This window comes from Corvus hawaiiensis, chromosome 10 (assembly GCF_020740725.1).
Source record: "Corvus hawaiiensis isolate bCorHaw1 chromosome 10, bCorHaw1.pri.cur, whole genome shotgun sequence".
Lineage (NCBI taxonomy): Eukaryota > Metazoa > Chordata > Aves > Passeriformes > Corvidae > Corvus > Corvus hawaiiensis.
In genome coordinates this window covers 2,858,105-2,876,435 of record NC_063222.1, presented here as the reverse complement: position 1 = coordinate 2,876,435, position 18,331 = coordinate 2,858,105, and the positions used below count along the sequence as shown (strand labels likewise).

Below are 18,331 nucleotides of genomic sequence, written 5' to 3'. Positions count from 1 at the left end.
TACGTGAGCATCAACAGTCACGGCCACCAGGTCTGCCCTCGGCAACAACGGAACCTGCAGCCAGACCCACAGCCACGCCAGCCACGCGAACTACGTGAGCATCAACAGTCATGGCCACTTGCTTCGGCCTTGGCAACAACGGCACCTGCATCCAGACCAAGCACCACGCAAGCCACACAAGCCACGCCAGGCACGCGAGCATCAACAGTCATGGCCACCAGGTCTGTCCTCGGCAACAGTGGAACCTGCAGCCAGACCTGGACCCACACAAGCCACGCCAGCCGCACGAGCTATGCAAGTATCCACAGTCGTGGACACCAGCGCCGCCGTCGGCAACAACAGAACCTACAGACAGACCCAGCACCACACAAGCCACAAAAGCCACGCAAGCTACGGGAGCATCAACAGTCATGGCCACCGGGTCTGCCCTTGGCAACAATGGAACCTGCAGCCAGACCCAGAGCCACACAAGCCACACAAGCCACGCCAGCCACGTGAGCCACACGAGCATCAACAGTCATGGCCACTTGCTTCGGCCTTGGCAACAACGGAACCTGCAGCCAGACCTGGCACCACACAAGCCACGCCAGCCACACAAGCTACGGGAGCATCAACAGTCATGGCCACCGGGTCTGCCCTTGGCAACAATGGGACCTGCAGCCAGACCCAGCACCACACAAGCCACACAAGCCACGCCAGCCGCGCAAGCTACAAAAGCTACGTGAGCATCAACAGTCATGGCCACCAGGTCTGCCCTCGGCAACAACGGAACCTGCAGCCAGACCCAGAGCCACACAAGCCACGCCAGCCACACAAGCCCCATGAGCCACGCGAGCCACGGCCACCGTGGCCCTCGTGCCCCTTTGCTCATGTGCCCAAACAAAACAAGGCACCTCTGTCGCAGTCCCCGGAAGACAGCAAAAGAAGCCTACAGCACCCGGTATTCCCAGGCGGTCTCCCATCCAAGTACTAACCGGGCCCGACCCTGCTTAGCTTCCGAGATCAGACGAGATCGGGCGTTCTCAGGGTGGTATGGCCGTAGGCACCCCTCAGCCCCACAGCAGCGCTCTCCAGCACACGCCAGCGCCTTCCTGCCCTGCCCCAATGCCCCCCGCACCCGGCACACGGCCGCCAGCGCCGCCCTCGGCAACAACGGAACCTGCAGCCAGACCAAGCGCCACACAGGCCACACAAGCCACGCCGGCCACGCCAGCCACGCGAGCATCAACAGTCATGGCCACTTGCTTTGGCCTTTGCAACAACGGAACCTGCAGCCAGACCCAGAGCTGCACAAGCTACTCAAGCCACGCCAGCCGCACGAGCTATGCAAGCATCCACAGTCATGGCCACCAGCACCGCCGTCAGCAACAACAGAACCTACAGACAGACCCAGCACCACACAAGCCACAAAAGCCACGCCAGCAACGCAAGCTATGTGAGCATCAACAGTCATGGCCACCGGGTCTGCCCTTGGCAACAATGGAACCTGCAGCCAGACCCAGCACCACACAAGCCTCACATGCAATGCCAGCCACGCAAGCTACGGGAGCATCAACAGTCATGGCCACCGGGTCTGCCCTCGGCAACAATGGAACCTGCAGCCAGACCCAGAGCCACACAAGCTACTCAAGCCACACCAGCCACGTTAGCTACACGAGCATCAACAGTCACGGCCACCAGCGCTGCCGTCGGCAACAATGGAACCTGCAGCCAGACTCAGAGCCACACAAGCCACACAAGCCACGCCAGCCACGCCAGCCACACGCGCATCAACAGTCATGGCCACTTGCTTCGCCCTTGGCAACAACGGAACCTGCAGCCAGACCCAGCACCACACAAGCCACACATGCAACGCCAGCCACGCAAGCTACGTGAGCATCACCAGTCATGGCCACTGGGTCAGCCCTCGGCAACAACGGAACCTGCAGCCAGATCCACAGCCACGCCAGCCACGCCAGCCACGCCAGCCGCGCCAGCCACGCGAACTACATGAGCATCAACAGTCATGGCCACTTGCTTCGGCCTTGGCAACAACGGAACCTGCAGCCAGACCTGGCACCACACAAGCCACACAAGCCACGCCAGCCACGCAAGCTACGTGAGCATCAACAGTCATGGCCACCAGGTCTGTCCTTGCCAACAACGGAACCTGCAGCCAGACCCAGAGCCACACAAGCCACTCAAACCATGCCAGCCACGCGAGCTACGGGAGCATCAACAGTCATGGCCACTTGCTTCACCCTTGGCAACAACGGAACCTGCAGCCAGACCCAGCACCACACAAGCCACACAAGCCACGCCAGCCGCGCAAGCTACAAAAGCTACGGGAGCATCAACAGTCACGGCCACCAGGTCTGCCCGCGGCAACAACGGAACCTGCAGCCAGACCCAGAGCCACACAAGCCACACAAGCCACGCCGGCCACGCAAGCTACGCAAGCTACGGGAGCATCAACAGTCATGGCCACTTGCTTTGGCCTTTGCAACAACAGAACCTGCAGCCAGACCCAGCACCACACAAGCCACACAAGCCACGCCAGCCACGTGAGCTACGTGAGCATCAACAGTCATGGCCACCAGGTCTGCCCGCGGCAACAACGGAACCTGCAGCCAGACCCAGAGCCACACAAGCAACTCAAACCACGCCAGCCACGCGAGCTACGGGAGCATCAACAGTCACGGCCACCAGCGCCGCCGTCGGCAACAACGGAACCTGCAGCTGGACCCAGAGCCACACAAGCCTCACAAGCCCCGCCGGCCACGCGAACTACGTGAGCATCAACAGTCATGGCCACTTGCTTCGGCCTTGGCAACAACGGCACCTGCATCCAGACCAAGCACCACGCAAGCCACACAAGCCACGCCAGGCACGCGAGCATCAACAGTCATGGCCACCAGGTCTGTCCTCGGCAACAGTGGAACCTGCAGCCAGGCCTGGACCCACACAAGCCACGCCAGCCGCACGAGCTATGCAAGCATCCACAGTCGTGGACACCAGCGCCGCCGTCGGCAACAACAGAACCTACAGACAGACCCAGCACCACACAAGCCACAAAAGCCACGCAAGCTACGGGAGCATCAACAGTCATGGCCACCGGGTCTGCCCTTGGCAACAATGGAACCTGCAGCCAGACCCAGAGCCACACAAGCCACACAAGCCACGCCAGCCACGTGAGCCACACGAGCATCAACAGTCATGGCCACTTGCTTCGGCCTTGGCAACAACGGAACCTGCAGCCAGAGCTGGCACCACACAAGCCACGCCAGCCACACAAGCTACGGGAGCATCAACAGTCATGGCCACGGGGTCTGCCCTTGGCAACAATGGGACCTGCAGCCAGACCCAGCACCACACAAGCCACACAAGCCACGCCAGCCGCGCAAGCTACAAAAGCTACGTGAGCATCAACAGTCATGGCCACCAGGTCTGCCCGCGGCAACAACGGAACCTGCAGCCAGACCCAGAGCCACACAAGCCACGCCAGCCACACAAGCCCCATGAGCCACGCGAGCCACGGCCACCGTTGCCCTTGTGCCCCTTTGCTCGTGTGCCCAAACAAAACAAGGCACCTCTTGCCCAGACCCCAGGACACAGCAAAAGAAGCCTACAGCACCCGGTATTCCCAGGCGGTCTCCCATCCAAGTACTAACCGGGCCCGACCCTGCTTAGCTTCCGAGATCAGACGAGATCGGGCGTTCTCAGGGTGGTATGGCCGTAGGCACCCCTCAGCCCCACAGCAGCGCTCTCCAGCACACGCCAGCGCCTTCCTGCCCTGCCCCAATGCCCCCCGCACCCGGCACACGGCCGCCAGCGCCGCCCTCGGCAACAACGGAACCTGCAGCCAGACCAAGCGCCACACAGGCCACACAAGCCACGCCGGCCACGCCAGCCACGCGAGCATCAACAGTCATGGCCACTTGCTTTGGCCTTTGCAACAACGGAACCTGCAGCCAGACCCAGAGCTGCACAAGCTACTCAAGCCACGCCAGCCGCACGAGCTATGCAAGCATCCACAGTCATGGCCACCAGCACCGCCGTCAGCAACAACAGAACCTACAGACAGACCCAGCACCACACAAGCCACAAAAGCCACGCCAGCAACGCAAGCTATGTGAGCATCAACAGTCATGGCCACCGGGTCTGCCCTTGGCAACAATGGAACCTGCAGCCAGACCCAGCACCACACAAGCCTCACATGCAATGCCAGCCACGCAAGCTACGGGAGCATCAACAGTCATGGCCACCGGGTCTGCCCTCGGCAACAATGGAACCTGCAGCCAGACCCAGAGCCACACAAGCTACTCAAGCCACACCAGCCACGTTAGCTACACGAGCATCAACAGTCACGGCCACCAGCGCTGCCGTCGGCAACAATGGAACCTGCAGCCAGACTCAGAGCCACACAAGCCACACAAGCCACGCCAGCCACGCCAGCCACACGCGCATCAACAGTCATGGCCACTTGCTTCGCCCTTGGCAACAACGGAACCTGCAGCCAGACCCAGCACCACACAAGCCACACATGCAACGCCAGCCACGCAAGCTACGTGAGCATCACCAGTCATGGCCACTGGGTCAGCCCTCGGCAACAACGGAACCTGCAGCCAGATCCACAGCCACGCCAGCCACGCCAGCCGCGCCAGCCACGCGAACTACATGAGCATCAACAGTCATGGCCACTTGCTTCGGCCTTGGCAACAACGGAACCTGCAGCCAGACCTGGCACCACACAAGCCACACAAGCCACGCCAGCCACGCAAGCTACGTGAGCATCAACAGTCACGGCCACCAGGTCTGTCCTTGCCAACAACGGAACCTGCAGCCAGACCCAGAGCCACACAAGCCACTCAAACCACGCCAGCCGCGCAAGCTACGGGAGCATCAACAGTCATGGCCACTTGCTTCACCCTTGGCAACAACGGAACCTGCAGCCAGACCCAGCACCACACAAGCCACACAAGCCACGCCAGCCGCGCAAGCTACAAAAGCTACGGGAGCATCAACAGTCACGGCCACCAGGTCTGCCCGCGGCAACAACGGAACCTGCAGCCAGACCCAGAGCCACACAAGCCACACAAGCCACGCCGGCCACGCAAGCTACGCAAGCTACGGGAGCATCAACAGTCATGGCCACTTGCTTTGGCCTTTGCAACAACAGAACCTGCAGCCAGACCCAGCACCACACAAGCCACAAATGCAACGCCAGCCACGCAAGCTACGTGAGCATCAACAGTCACGGCCACCAGGTCTGCCCTCGGCAACAACGGAACCTGCAGCCAGACCCACAGCCACGCCAGCCACGCGAACTACATGAGCATCAACAGTCATGGCCACTTGCTTCGGCCTTGGCAACAACGGAACCTGCAGCCAGACCTGGCACCACACAAGCCACGCCAGCCACGCAAGCTACGGGAGCATCAACAGTCATGGCCACCGGGTCTGCCCTTGGCAACAATGGGACCTGCAGCCAGACCCAGCACCACACAAGCCACACAAGCCACGCCAGCCACGTGAGCTACGTGAGCATCAACAGTCATGGCCACCAGGTCTGCCCGCGGCAACAACGGAACCTGCAGCCAGACCCAGAGCCACACAAGCAACTCAAACCACGCCAGCCACGCGAGCTACGGGAGCATCAACAGTCACGGCCACCAGCGCCGCCGTCGGCAACAACGGAACCTGCAGCTGGACCCAGAGCCACACAAGCCTCACAAGCCCCGCCGGCCACGCGAACTACGTGAGCATCAACAGTCATGGCCACTTGCTTCGGCCTTGGCAACAACGGCACCTGCATCCAGACCAAGCACCACGCAAGCCACACAAGCCACGCCAGGCACGCGAGCATCAACAGTCATGGCCACCAGGTCTGTCCTCGGCAACAGTGGAACCTGCAGCCAGACCTGGACCCACACAAGCCACGCCAGCCGCACGAGCTATGCAAGCATCCACAGTCGTGGACACCAGCGCCGCCGTCGGCAACAACAGAACCTACAGACAGACCCAGCACCACACAAGCCACAAAAGCCACGCAAGCTACGGGAGCATCAACAGTCATGGCCACCGGGTCTGCCCTTGGCAACAATGGAACCTGCAGCCAGACCCAGAGCCACACAAGCCACACAAGCCACGCCAGCCACGTGAGCCACACGAGCATCAACAGTCATGGCCACTTGCTTCGGCCTTGGCAACAACGGAACCTGCAGCCAGAGCTGGCACCACACAAGCCACGCCAGCCACACAAGCTACGGGAGCATCAACAGTCATGGCCACGGGGTCTGCCCTTGGCAACAATGGGACCTGCAGCCAGACCCAGCACCACACAAACCACACAAGCCACGCCAGCCGCGCAAGCTACAAAAGCTACGTGAGCATCAACAGTCATGGCCACCAGGTCTGCCCGCGGCAACAACGGAACCTGCAGCCAGACCCAGAGCCACACAAGCCACGCCAGCCACACAAGCCCCATGAGCCACGCGAGCCACGGCCACCGTTGCCCTTGTGCCCCTTTGCTCGTGTGCCCAAACAAAACAAGGCACCTCTGTCGCAGTCCCCGGAAGACAGCAAAAGAAGCCTACAGCACCCGGTATTCCCAGGTGGTCTCCCATCCAAGTACTAACCGGGCCCGACCCTGCTTAGCTTCCGAGATCAGACGAGATCGGGCGTTCTCAGGGTGGTATGGCCGTAGGCACCCCTCAGCCCCACAGCAGCGCTCTCCAGCACACGCCAGCGCCTTCCTGCCCTGCCCCAATGCCCCCCGCACCCGGCACACGGCCGCCAGCGCCGCCCTCGGCAACAACGGAACCTGCAGCCAGACCAAGCGCCACACAGGCCACACAAGCCACGCCGGCCACGCCAGCCACGCGAGCATCAACAGTCATGGCCACTTGCTTTGGCCTTTGCAACAACGGAACCTGCAGCCAGACCCAGAGCTGCACAAGCTACTCAAGCCACGCCAGCCGCACGAGCTATGCAAGCATCCACAGTCATGGCCACCAGCACCGCCGTCAGCAACAACAGAACCTACAGACAGACCCAGCACCACACAAGCCACAAAAGCCACGCCAGCAACGCAAGCTATGTGAGCATCAACAGTCATGGCCACCGGGTCTGCCCTTGGCAACAATGGAACCTGCAGCCAGACCCAGCACCACACAAGCCTCACATGCAATGCCAGCCACGCAAGCTACGGGAGCATCAACAGTCATGGCCACCGGGTCTGCCCTCGGCAACAATGGAACCTGCAGCCAGACCCAGAGCCACACAAGCTACTCAAGCCACACCAGCCACGTTAGCTACACGAGCATCAACAGTCACGGCCACCAGCGCTGCCGTCGGCAACAATGGAACCTGCAGCCAGACTCAGAGCCACACAAGCCACACAAGCCACGCCAGCCACGCCAGCCACACGCGCATCAACAGTCATGGCCACTTGCTTCGCCCTTGGCAACAACGGAACCTGCAGCCAGACCCAGCACCACACAAGCCACACATGCAACGCCAGCCACGCAAGCTACGTGAGCATCACCAGTCATGGCCACTGGGTCAGCCCTCGGCAACAACGGAACCTGCAGCCAGATCCACAGCCACGCCAGCCACGCCAGCCGCGCCAGCCACGCGAACTACATGAGCATCAACAGTCATGGCCACTTGCTTCGGCCTTGGCAACAACGGAACCTGCAGCCAGACCTGGCACCACACAAGCCACACAAGCCACGCCAGCCACGCAAGCTACGTGAGCATCAACAGTCATGGCCACCAGGTCTGTCCTTGCCAACAACGGAACCTGCAGCCAGACCCAGAGCCACACAAGCCACTCAAACCACGCCAGCCACGCGAGCTACGGGAGCATCAACAGTCATGGCCACTTGCTTCACCCTTGGCAACAACGGAACCTGCAGCCAGACCCAGCACCACACAAGCCACACAAGCCACGCCAGCTGCGCAAGCTACAAAAGCTACGGGAGCATCAACAGTCACGGCCACCAGGTCTGCCCGCGGCAACAACGGAACCTGCAGCCAGACCCAGAGCCACACAAGCCACACAAGCCACGCCGGCCACGCAAGCTACGCAAGCTACGGGAGCATCAACAGTCATGGCCACTTGCTTTGGCCTTTGCAACAACAGAACCTGCAGCCAGACCCAGCACCACACAAGCCACAAATGCAACGCCAGCCACGCAAGCTACGTGAGCATCAACAGTCACGGCCACCAGGTCTGCCCTCGGCAACAACGGAACCTGCAGCCAGACCCACAGCCACGCCAGCCACGCGAACTACATGAGCATCAACAGTCATGGCCACTTGCTTCGGCCTTGGCAACAACGGAACCTGCAGCCAGACCTGGCACCACACAAGCCACGCCAGCCACGCAAGCTACGGGAGCATCAACAGTCATGGCCACCGGGTCTGCCCTTGGCAACAATGGGACCTGCAGCCAGACCCAGCACCACACAAGCCACACAAGCCACGCCAGCCACGTGAGCTACGTGAGCATCAACAGTCATGGCCACCAGGTCTGCCCGCGGCAACAACGGAACCTGCAGCCAGACCCAGAGCCACACAAGCAACTCAAACCACGCCAGCCACGCGAGCTACGGGAGCATCAACAGTCACGGCCACCAGCGCCGCCGTCGGCAACAACGGAACCTGCAGCTGGACCCAGAGCCACACAAGCCTCACAAGCCCCGCCGGCCACGCGAACTACGTGAGCATCAACAGTCATGGCCACTTGCTTCGGCCTTGGCAACAACGGCACCTGCATCCAGACCAAGCACCACGCAAGCCACACAAGCCACGCCAGGCACGCGAGCATCAACAGTCATGGCCACCAGGTCTGTCCTCGGCAACAGTGGAACCTGCAGCCAGACCTGGACCCACACAAGCCACGCCAGCCGCACGAGCTATGCAAGCATCCACAGTCGTGGACACCAGCGCCGCCGTCGGCAACAACAGAACCTACAGACAGACCCAGCACCACACAAGCCACAAAAGCCACGCAAGCTACGGGAGCATCAACAGTCATGGCCACCGGGTCTGCCCTTGGCAACAATGGAACCTGCAGCCAGACCCAGAGCCACACAAGCCACACAAGCCACGCCAGCCACGTGAGCCACACGAGCATCAACAGTCATGGCCACTTGCTTCGGCCTTGGCAACAACGGAACCTGCAGCCAGAGCTGGCACCACACAAGCCACGCCAGCCACACAAGCTACGGGAGCATCAACAGTCATGGCCACGGGGTCTGCCCTTGGCAACAATGGGACCTGCAGCCAGACCCAGCACCACACAAACCACACAAGCCACGCCAGCCGCGCAAGCTACAAAAGCTACGTGAGCATCAACAGTCATGGCCACCAGGTCTGCCCGCGGCAACAACGGAACCTGCAGCCAGACCCAGAGCCACACAAGCCACGCCAGCCACACAAGCCCCATGAGCCACGCGAGCCACGGCCACCGTTGCCCTTGTGCCCCTTTGCTCGTGTGCCCAAACAAAACAAGGCACCTCTGTCGCAGTCCCCGGAAGACAGCAAAAGAAGCCTACAGCACCCGGTATTCCCAGGTGGTCTCCCATCCAAGTACTAACCGGGCCCGACCCTGCTTAGCTTCCGAGATCAGACGAGATCGGGCGTTCTCAGGGTGGTATGGCCGTAGGCACCCCTCAGCCCCACAGCAGCGCTCTCCAGCACACGCCAGCGCCTTCCTGCCCTGCCCCAATGCCCCCCGCACCCGGCACACGGCCGCCAGCGCCGCCCTCGGCAACAACGGAACCTGCAGCCAGACCAAGCGCCACACAGGCCACACAAGCCACGCCGGCCACGCCAGCCACGCGAGCATCAACAGTCATGGCCACTTGCTTTGGCCTTTGCAACAACGGAACCTGCAGCCAGACCCAGAGCTGCACAAGCTACTCAAGCCACGCCAGCCGCACGAGCTATGCAAGCATCCACAGTCATGGCCACCAGCACCGCCGTCAGCAACAACAGAACCTACAGACAGACCCAGCACCACACAAGCCACAAAAGCCACGCCAGCAACGCAAGCTATGTGAGCATCAACAGTCATGGCCACCGGGTCTGCCCTTGGCAACAATGGAACCTGCAGCCAGACCCAGCACCACACAAGCCTCACATGCAATGCCAGCCACGCAAGCTACGGGAGCATCAACAGTCATGGCCACCGGGTCTGCCCTCGGCAACAATGGAACCTGCAGCCAGACCCAGAGCCACACAAGCTACTCAAGCCACACCAGCCACGTTAGCTACACGAGCATCAACAGTCACGGCCACCAGCGCTGCCGTCGGCAACAATGGAACCTGCAGCCAGACTCAGAGCCACACAAGCCACACAAGCCACGCCAGCCACGCCAGCCACACGCGCATCAACAGTCATGGCCACTTGCTTCGCCCTTGGCAACAACGGAACCTGCAGCCAGACCCAGCACCACACAAGCCACACATGCAACGCCAGCCACGCAAGCTACGTGAGCATCACCAGTCATGGCCACTGGGTCAGCCCTCGGCAACAACGGAACCTGCAGCCAGATCCACAGCCACGCCAGCCACGCCAGCCGCGCCAGCCACGCGAACTACATGAGCATCAACAGTCATGGCCACTTGCTTCGGCCTTGGCAACAACGGAACCTGCAGCCAGACCTGGCACCACACAAGCCACACAAGCCACGCCAGCAACGCAAGCTACGTGAGCATCAACAGTCATGGCCACCAGGTCTGTCCTTGCCAACAACGGAACCTGCAGCCAGACCCAGAGCCACACAAGCCACTCAAACCATGCCAGCCACGCGAGCTACGGGAGCATCAACAGTCATGGCCACTTGCTTCACCCTTGGCAACAACGGAACCTGCAGCCAGACCCAGCACCACACAAGCCACACAAGCCACGCCAGCCGCGCAAGCTACAAAAGCTACGGGAGCATCAACAGTCACGGCCACCAGGTCTGCCCGCGGCAACAACGGAACCTGCAGCCAGACCCAGAGCCACACAAGCCACACAAGCCACGCCGGCCACGCAAGCTACGCAAGCTACGGGAGCATCAACAGTCATGGCCACTTGCTTTGGCCTTTGCAACAACAGAACCTGCAGCCAGACCCAGCACCACACAAGCCACAAATGCAACGCCAGCCACGCAAGCTACGTGAGCATCAACAGTCACGGCCACCAGGTCTGCCCTCGGCAACAACGGAACCTGCAGCCAGACCCACAGCCACGCCAGCCACGCGAACTACATGAGCATCAACAGTCATGGCCACTTGCTTCGGCCTTGGCAACAACGGAACCTGCAGCCAGACCCAGCACCACACAAGCCACACAAGCCACGCCAGCCACGTGAGCTACGTGAGCATCAACAGTCATGGCCACCAGGTCTGCCCTCGGCAACAACGGAACCTGCAGCCAGACCCAGAGCCACACAAGCAACTCAAACCACGCCAGCCACGCGAGCTACGGGAGCATCAACACTCACGGCCACCAGCGCCGCCGTCGGCAACAACGGAACCTGCAGCTGGACCCAGAGCCACACAAGCCTCACAAGCCCCGCCGGCCACGCGAACTACGTGAGCATCAACAGTCATGGCCACTTGCTTCGGCCTTGGCAACAACGGCACCTGCATCCAGACCAAGCACCACGCAAGCCACACAAGCCACGCCAGGCACGCGAGCATCAACAGTCATGGCCACCAGGTCTGTCCTCGGCAACAGTGGAACCTGCAGCCAGACCTGGACCCACACAAGCCACGCCAGCCGCACGAGCTATGCAAGCATCCACAGTCGTGGACACCAGCGCCGCCGTCGGCAACAACAGAACCTACAGACAGACCCAGCACCACACAAGCCACAAAAGCCACGCAAGCTACGGGAGCATCAACAGTCATGGCCACCGGGTCTGCCCTTGGCAACAATGGAACCTGCAGCCAGACCCAGAGCCACACAAGCCACACAAGCCACACCAGCCATGTGAGCCACACGAGCATCAACAGTCATGGCCACTTGCTTCGGCCTTGGCAACAACGGAACCTGCAGCCAGAGCTGGCACCACACAAGCCACGCCAGCCACACAAGCTACGGGAGCATCAACAGTCATGGCCACGGGGTCTGCCCTTGGCAACAATGGGACCTGCAGCCAGACCCAGCACCACACAAGCCACACAAGCCACGCCAGCCGCGCAAGCTACAAAAGCTACGTGAGCATCAACAGTCATGGCCACCAGGTCTGCCCGCGGCAACAACGGAACCTGCAGCCAGACCCAGAGCCACACAAGCCACGCCAGCCACACAAGCCCCATGAGCCACGCGAGCCACGGCCACCGTGGCCCTCGTGCCCCTTTGCTCATGTGCCCAAACAAAACAAGGCACCTCTGTCGCAGTCCCCGGAAGACAGCAAAAGAAGCCTACAGCACCCGGTATTCCCAGGCGGTCTCCCATCCAAGTACTAACCGGGCCCGACCCTGCTTAGCTTCCGAGATCAGACGAGATCGGGCGTTCTCAGGGTGGTATGGCCGTAGGCACCCCTCAGCCCCACAGCAGCGCTCTCCAGCACACGCCAGCGCCTTCCTGCCCTGCCCCAATGCCCCCCGCACCCGGCACACGGCCGCCAGCGCCGCCCTCGGCAACAACGGAACCTGCAGCCAGACCAAGCGCCACACAGGCCACACAAGCCACGCCGGCCACGCCAGCCACGCGAGCATCAACAGTCATGGCCACTTGCTTCGCCCTTGGCAACAACGGAACCTGCAGCCAGACCCAGAGCTGCACAAGCTACTCGAACCACGCCAGCCACGTGAGCTACGTGAGCATCAACAGTCATGGCCACCGGGTCAGCCCTCGGCAACAATGGCACCTGCAGGCAGACCCAGAGCCACACAAGCAACGCCGGCCACGCGAACTACATGAGCATCAACAGTCATGGCCACTTGCTTCGGCCTTGGCAACAACAGAACCTGCAGCCAGACCTGGCACCACACAAGCAACAACAGCCACGCCAGCCATGTGAGCTACGGGAGCATCAACACTCATGGCCACCAGGTCTGTCCTTGCCAACAACGGAACCTGTAGCCAGACCCAGAGCCACACAAGCCACACAAGCCACGCCAGCCACGCCAGCCACACAAGCCCCATGAGCCACGCGAGCCACGGCCACCGTTGCCCTCGTGCCCCTTTGCTCGTGTGCCCAAACAAAACAAGGCACCTCTTGCCCAGACCCCAGGACACAGCAAAAGAAGCCTACAGCACCCGGTATTCCCAGGCGGTCTCCCATCCAAGTACTAACCGGGCCCGACCCTGCTTAGCTTCCGAGATCAGACGAGATCGGGCGTTCTCAGGGTGGTATGGCCGTAGGCACCCCTCAGCCCCACAGCAGCGCTCTCCAGCACACGCCAGCGCCTTCCTGCCCTGCCCCAATGCCCCCCGCACCCGGCACACGGCCGCCAGCGCCGCCCTCGGCAACAACGGAACCTGCAGCCAGACCAAGCGCCACACAGGCCACACAAGCCACGCCGGCCACGCCAGCCACGCGAGCATCAACAGTCATGGCCACTTGCTTTGGCCTTTGCAACAACGGAACCTGCAGCCAGACCCAGAGCTGCACAAGCTACTCAAGCCACGCCAGCCGCACGAGCTATGCAAGCATCCACAGTCATGGCCACCAGCACCGCCGTCAGCAACAACAGAACCTACAGACAGACCCAGCACCACACAAGCCACAAAAGCCACGCCAGCAACGCAAGCTATGTGAGCATCAACAGTCATGGCCACCGGGTCTGCCCTTGGCAACAATGGAACCTGCAGCCAGACCCAGCACCACACAAGCCTCACATGCAATGCCAGCCACGCAAGCTACGGGAGCATCAACAGTCATGGCCACCGGGTCTGCCCTCGGCAACAATGGAACCTGCAGCCAGACCCAGAGCCACACAAGCTACTCAAGCCACACCAGCCACGTTAGCTACACGAGCATCAACAGTCACGGCCACCAGCGCTGCCGTCGGCAACAATGGAACCTGCAGCCAGACTCAGAGCCACACAAGCCACACAAGCCACGCCAGCCACGCCAGCCACACGCGCATCAACAGTCATGGCCACTTGCTTCGCCCTTGGCAACAACGGAACCTGCAGCCAGACCCAGCACCACACAAGCCACACATGCAACGCCAGCCACGCAAGCTACGTGAGCATCACCAGTCATGGCCACTGGGTCAGCCCTCGGCAACAACGGAACCTGCAGCCAGATCCACAGCCACGCCAGCCACGCCAGCCGCGCCAGCCACGCGAACTACATGAGCATCAACAGTCATGGCCACTTGCTTCGGCCTTGGCAACAACGGAACCTGCAGCCAGACCTGGCACCACACAAGCCACACAAGCCACGCCAGCAACGCAAGCTACGTGAGCATCAACAGTCATGGCCACCAGGTCTGTCCTTGCCAACAACGGAACCTGCAGCCAGACCCAGAGCCACACAAGCCACTCAAACCATGCCAGCCACGCGAGCTACGGGAGCATCAACAGTCATGGCCACTTGCTTCACCCTTGGCAACAACGGAACCTGCAGCCAGACCCAGCACCACACAAGCCACACAAGCCACGCCAGCCGCGCAAGCTACAAAAGCTACGGGAGCATCAACAGTCACGGCCACCAGGTCTGCCCGCGGCAACAACGGAACCTGCAGCCAGACCCAGAGCCACACAAGCCACACAAGCCACGCCGGCCACGCAAGCTACGCAAGCTACGGGAGCATCAACAGTCATGGCCACTTGCTTTGGCCTTTGCAACAACAGAACCTGCAGCCAGACCCAGCACCACACAAGCCACAAATGCAACGCCAGCCACGCAAGCTACGTGAGCATCAACAGTCACGGCCACCAGGTCTGCCCTCGGCAACAACGGAACCTGCAGCCAGACCCACAGCCACGCCAGCCACGCGAACTACGTGAGCATCAACAGTCATGGCCACTTGCTTCGGCCTTGGCAACAACGGCACCTGCATCCAGACCAAGCACCACGCAAGCCACACAAGCCACGCCAGGCACGCGAGCATCAACAGTCATGGCCACCAGGTCTGTCCTCGGCAACAGTGGAACCTGCAGCCAGACCTGGACCCACACAAGCCACGCCAGCCGCACGAGCTATGCAAGTATCCACAGTCGTGGACACCAGCGCCGCCGTCGGCAACAACAGAACCTACAGACAGACCCAGCACCACACAAGCCACAAAAGCCACGCAAGCTACGGGAGCATCAACAGTCATGGCCACCGGGTCTGCCCTTGGCAACAATGGAACCTGCAGCCAGACCCAGAGCCACACAAGCCACACAAGCCACGCCAGCCACGTGAGCCACACGAGCATCAACAGTCATGGCCACTTGCTTCGGCCTTGGCAACAACGGAACCTGCAGCCAGACCTGGCACCACACAAGCCACGCCAGCCACACAAGCTACGGGAGCATCAACAGTCATGGCCACCGGGTCTGCCCTTGGCAACAATGGGACCTGCAGCCAGACCCAGCACCACACAAGCCACACAAGCCACGCCAGCCGCGCAAGCTACAAAAGCTACGTGAGCATCAACAGTCATGGCCACCAGGTCTGCCCTCGGCAACAACGGAACCTGCAGCCAGACCCAGAGCCACACAAGCCACGCCAGCCACACAAGCCCCATGAGCCACGCGAGCCACGGCCACCGTGGCCCTCGTGCCCCTTTGCTCATGTGCCCAAACAAAACAAGGCACCTCTGTCGCAGTCCCCGGAAGACAGCAAAAGAAGCCTACAGCACCCGGTATTCCCAGGCGGTCTCCCATCCAAGTACTAACCGGGCCCGACCCTGCTTAGCTTCCGAGATCAGACGAGATCGGGCGTTCTCAGGGTGGTATGGCCGTAGGCACCCCTCAGCCCCACAGCAGCGCTCTCCAGCACACGCCAGCGCCTTCCTGCCCTGCCCCAATGCCCCCCGCACCCGGCACACGGCCGCCAGCGCCGCCCTCGGCAACAACGGAACCTGCAGCCAGACCAAGCGCCACACAGGCCACACAAGCCACGCCGGCCACGCCAACCACGCGAGCATCAACAGTCATGGCCACTTGCTTTGGCCTTTGCAACAACGGAACCTGCAGCCAGACCCAGAGCTGCACAAGCTACTCAAGCCACGCCAGCCGCACGAGCTATGCAAGCATCCACAGTCATGGCCACCAGCACCGCCGTCAGTAACAACAGAACCTACAGACAGACCCAGCACCACACAAGCCACAAAAGCCACGCCAGCAACGCAAGCTATGTGAGCATCAACAGTCATGGCCACCGGGTCTGCCCTTGGCAACAATGGAACCTGCAGCCAGACCCAGCACCACACAAGCCTCACATGCAATGCCAGCCACGCAAGCTACGGGAGCATCAACAGTCATGGCCACCGGGTCTGCCCTCGGCAACAATGGAACCTGCAGCCAGACCCAGAGCCACACAAGCTACTCAAGCCACACCAGCCACGTTAGCTACACGAGCATCAACAGTCACGGCCACCAGCGCTGCCGTCGGCAACAATGGAACCTGCAGCCAGACTCAGAGCCACACAAGCCACACAAGCCACGCCAGCCACGCCAGCCACACGCGCATCAACAGTCATGGCCACTTGCTTCGCCCTTGGCAACAACGGAACCTGCAGCCAGACCCAGCACCACACAAGCCACACATGCAACGCCAGCCACGCAAGCTACGTGAGCATCACCAGTCATGGCCACTGGGTCAGCCCTCGGCAACAACGGAACCTGCAGCCAGATCCACAGCCACGCCAGCCACGCCAGCCACGCCAGCCGTGCCAGCCACGCGAACTACATGAGCATCAACAGTCATGGCCACTTGCTTCGGCCTTGGCAACAACGGAACCTGCAGCCAGACCTGGCACCACACAAGCCACACAAGCCACGCCAGCCACGCAAGCTACGTGAGCATCAACAGTCATGGCCACCAGGTCTGTCCTTGCCAACAACGGAACCTGCAGCCAGACCCAGAGCCACACAAGCCACTCAAACCATGCCAGCCACGCGAGCTACGGGAGCATCAACAGTCATGGCCACTTGCTTCACCCTTGGCAACAACGGAACCTGCAGCCAGACCCAGCACCACACAAGCCACACAAGCCACGCCAGCCGCGCAAGCTACAAAAGCTACGGGAGCATCAACAGTCACGGCCACCAGGTCTGCCCGCGGCAACAACGGAACCTGCAGCCAGACCCAGAGCCACACAAGCCACACAAGCCACGCCGGCCACGCAAGCTACGCAAGCTACGGGAGCATCAACAGTCATGGCCACTTGCTTTGGCCTTTGCAACAACAGAACCTGCAGCCAGACCCAGCACCACACAAGCCACACAAGCCACGCCAGCCACGTGAGCTACGTGAGCATCAACAGTCACGGCCACCAGGTCTGCCCGCGGCAACAACGGAACCTGCAGCCAGACCCAGAGCCACACAAGCAACTCAAACCACGCCAGCCACGCGAGCTACGGGAGCATCAACACTCACGGCCACCAGCGCCGCCGTCGGCAACAACGGAACCTGCAGCTGGACCCAGAGCCACACAAGCCTCACAAGCCCCGCCGGCCACGCGAACTACGTGAGCATCAACAGTCATGGCCACTTGCTTCGGCCTTGGCAACAACGGCACCTGCATCCAGACCAAGCACCACGCAAGCCACACAAGCCACGCCAGGCACGCGAGCATCAACAGTCATGGCCACCAGGTCTGTCCTCGGCAACAGTGGAACCTGCAGCCAGGCCTGGACCCACACAAGCCACGCCAGCCGCACGAGCTATGCAAGCATCCACAGTCGTGGACACCAGCGCCGCCGTCGGCAACAACAGAACCTACAGACAGACCCAGCACCACACAAGCCACAAAAGCCACGCAAGCTACGGGAGCATCAACAGTCATGGCCACCGGGTCTGCCCTTGGCAACAATGGAACCTGCAGCCAGACCCAGAGCCACACAAGCCACACAAGCCACGCCAGCCACGTGAGCCACACGAGCATCAACAGTCATGGCCACTTGCTTCGGCCTTGGCAACAACGGAACCTGCAGCCAGACCTGGCACCACACAAGCCACGCCAGCCACACAAGCTACGGGAGCATCAACAGTCATGGCCACGGGGTCTGCCCTTGGCAACAATGGGACCTGCAGCCAGACCCAGCACCACACAAGCCACACAAGCCACGCCAGCCGCGCAAGCTACAAAAGCTACGTGAGCATCAACAGTCATGGCCACCAGGTCTGCCCGCGGCAACAACGGAACCTGCAGCCAGACCCAGAGCCACACAAGCCACGCC

General features: G+C 61.5%; 7 non-coding genes across 7 annotated transcripts; all 7 read right to left on the bottom strand.

Moving 5' to 3' along the window:
* Nucleotides 1-925: 925 nt before the first annotated feature.
* On the bottom strand, nucleotides 926-1,044 carry LOC125331219. The gene has a single exon (XR_007205921.1). It is a non-coding gene; the product is annotated as a 5S ribosomal RNA (ribosomal RNA).
* A 2,557-nt stretch (nucleotides 1,045-3,601) lies between these two features.
* On the bottom strand, nucleotides 3,602-3,720 carry LOC125331218. The gene has a single exon (XR_007205920.1). It is a non-coding gene; the product is annotated as a 5S ribosomal RNA (ribosomal RNA).
* Nucleotides 3,721-6,568: 2,848 nt separating this feature from the next.
* On the bottom strand, nucleotides 6,569-6,687 carry LOC125331192. The gene has a single exon (XR_007205894.1). It is a non-coding gene; the product is annotated as a 5S ribosomal RNA (ribosomal RNA).
* Nucleotides 6,688-9,535: 2,848 nt separating this feature from the next.
* LOC125331180 lies at nucleotides 9,536-9,654 on the bottom strand. Its single transcript, XR_007205883.1, has one exon. It is a non-coding gene; the product is annotated as a 5S ribosomal RNA (ribosomal RNA).
* Nucleotides 9,655-12,402: 2,748 nt separating this feature from the next.
* Nucleotides 12,403-12,521, bottom strand: LOC125331217. Its single transcript, XR_007205919.1, has one exon. It is a non-coding gene; the product is annotated as a 5S ribosomal RNA (ribosomal RNA).
* A 713-nt stretch (nucleotides 12,522-13,234) lies between these two features.
* On the bottom strand, nucleotides 13,235-13,353 carry LOC125331216. The gene has a single exon (XR_007205918.1). It is a non-coding gene; the product is annotated as a 5S ribosomal RNA (ribosomal RNA).
* Nucleotides 13,354-15,774: 2,421 nt separating this feature from the next.
* LOC125331214 lies at nucleotides 15,775-15,893 on the bottom strand. Its single transcript, XR_007205916.1, has one exon. It is a non-coding gene; the product is annotated as a 5S ribosomal RNA (ribosomal RNA).
* Nucleotides 15,894-18,331: the final 2,438 nt, after the last annotated feature.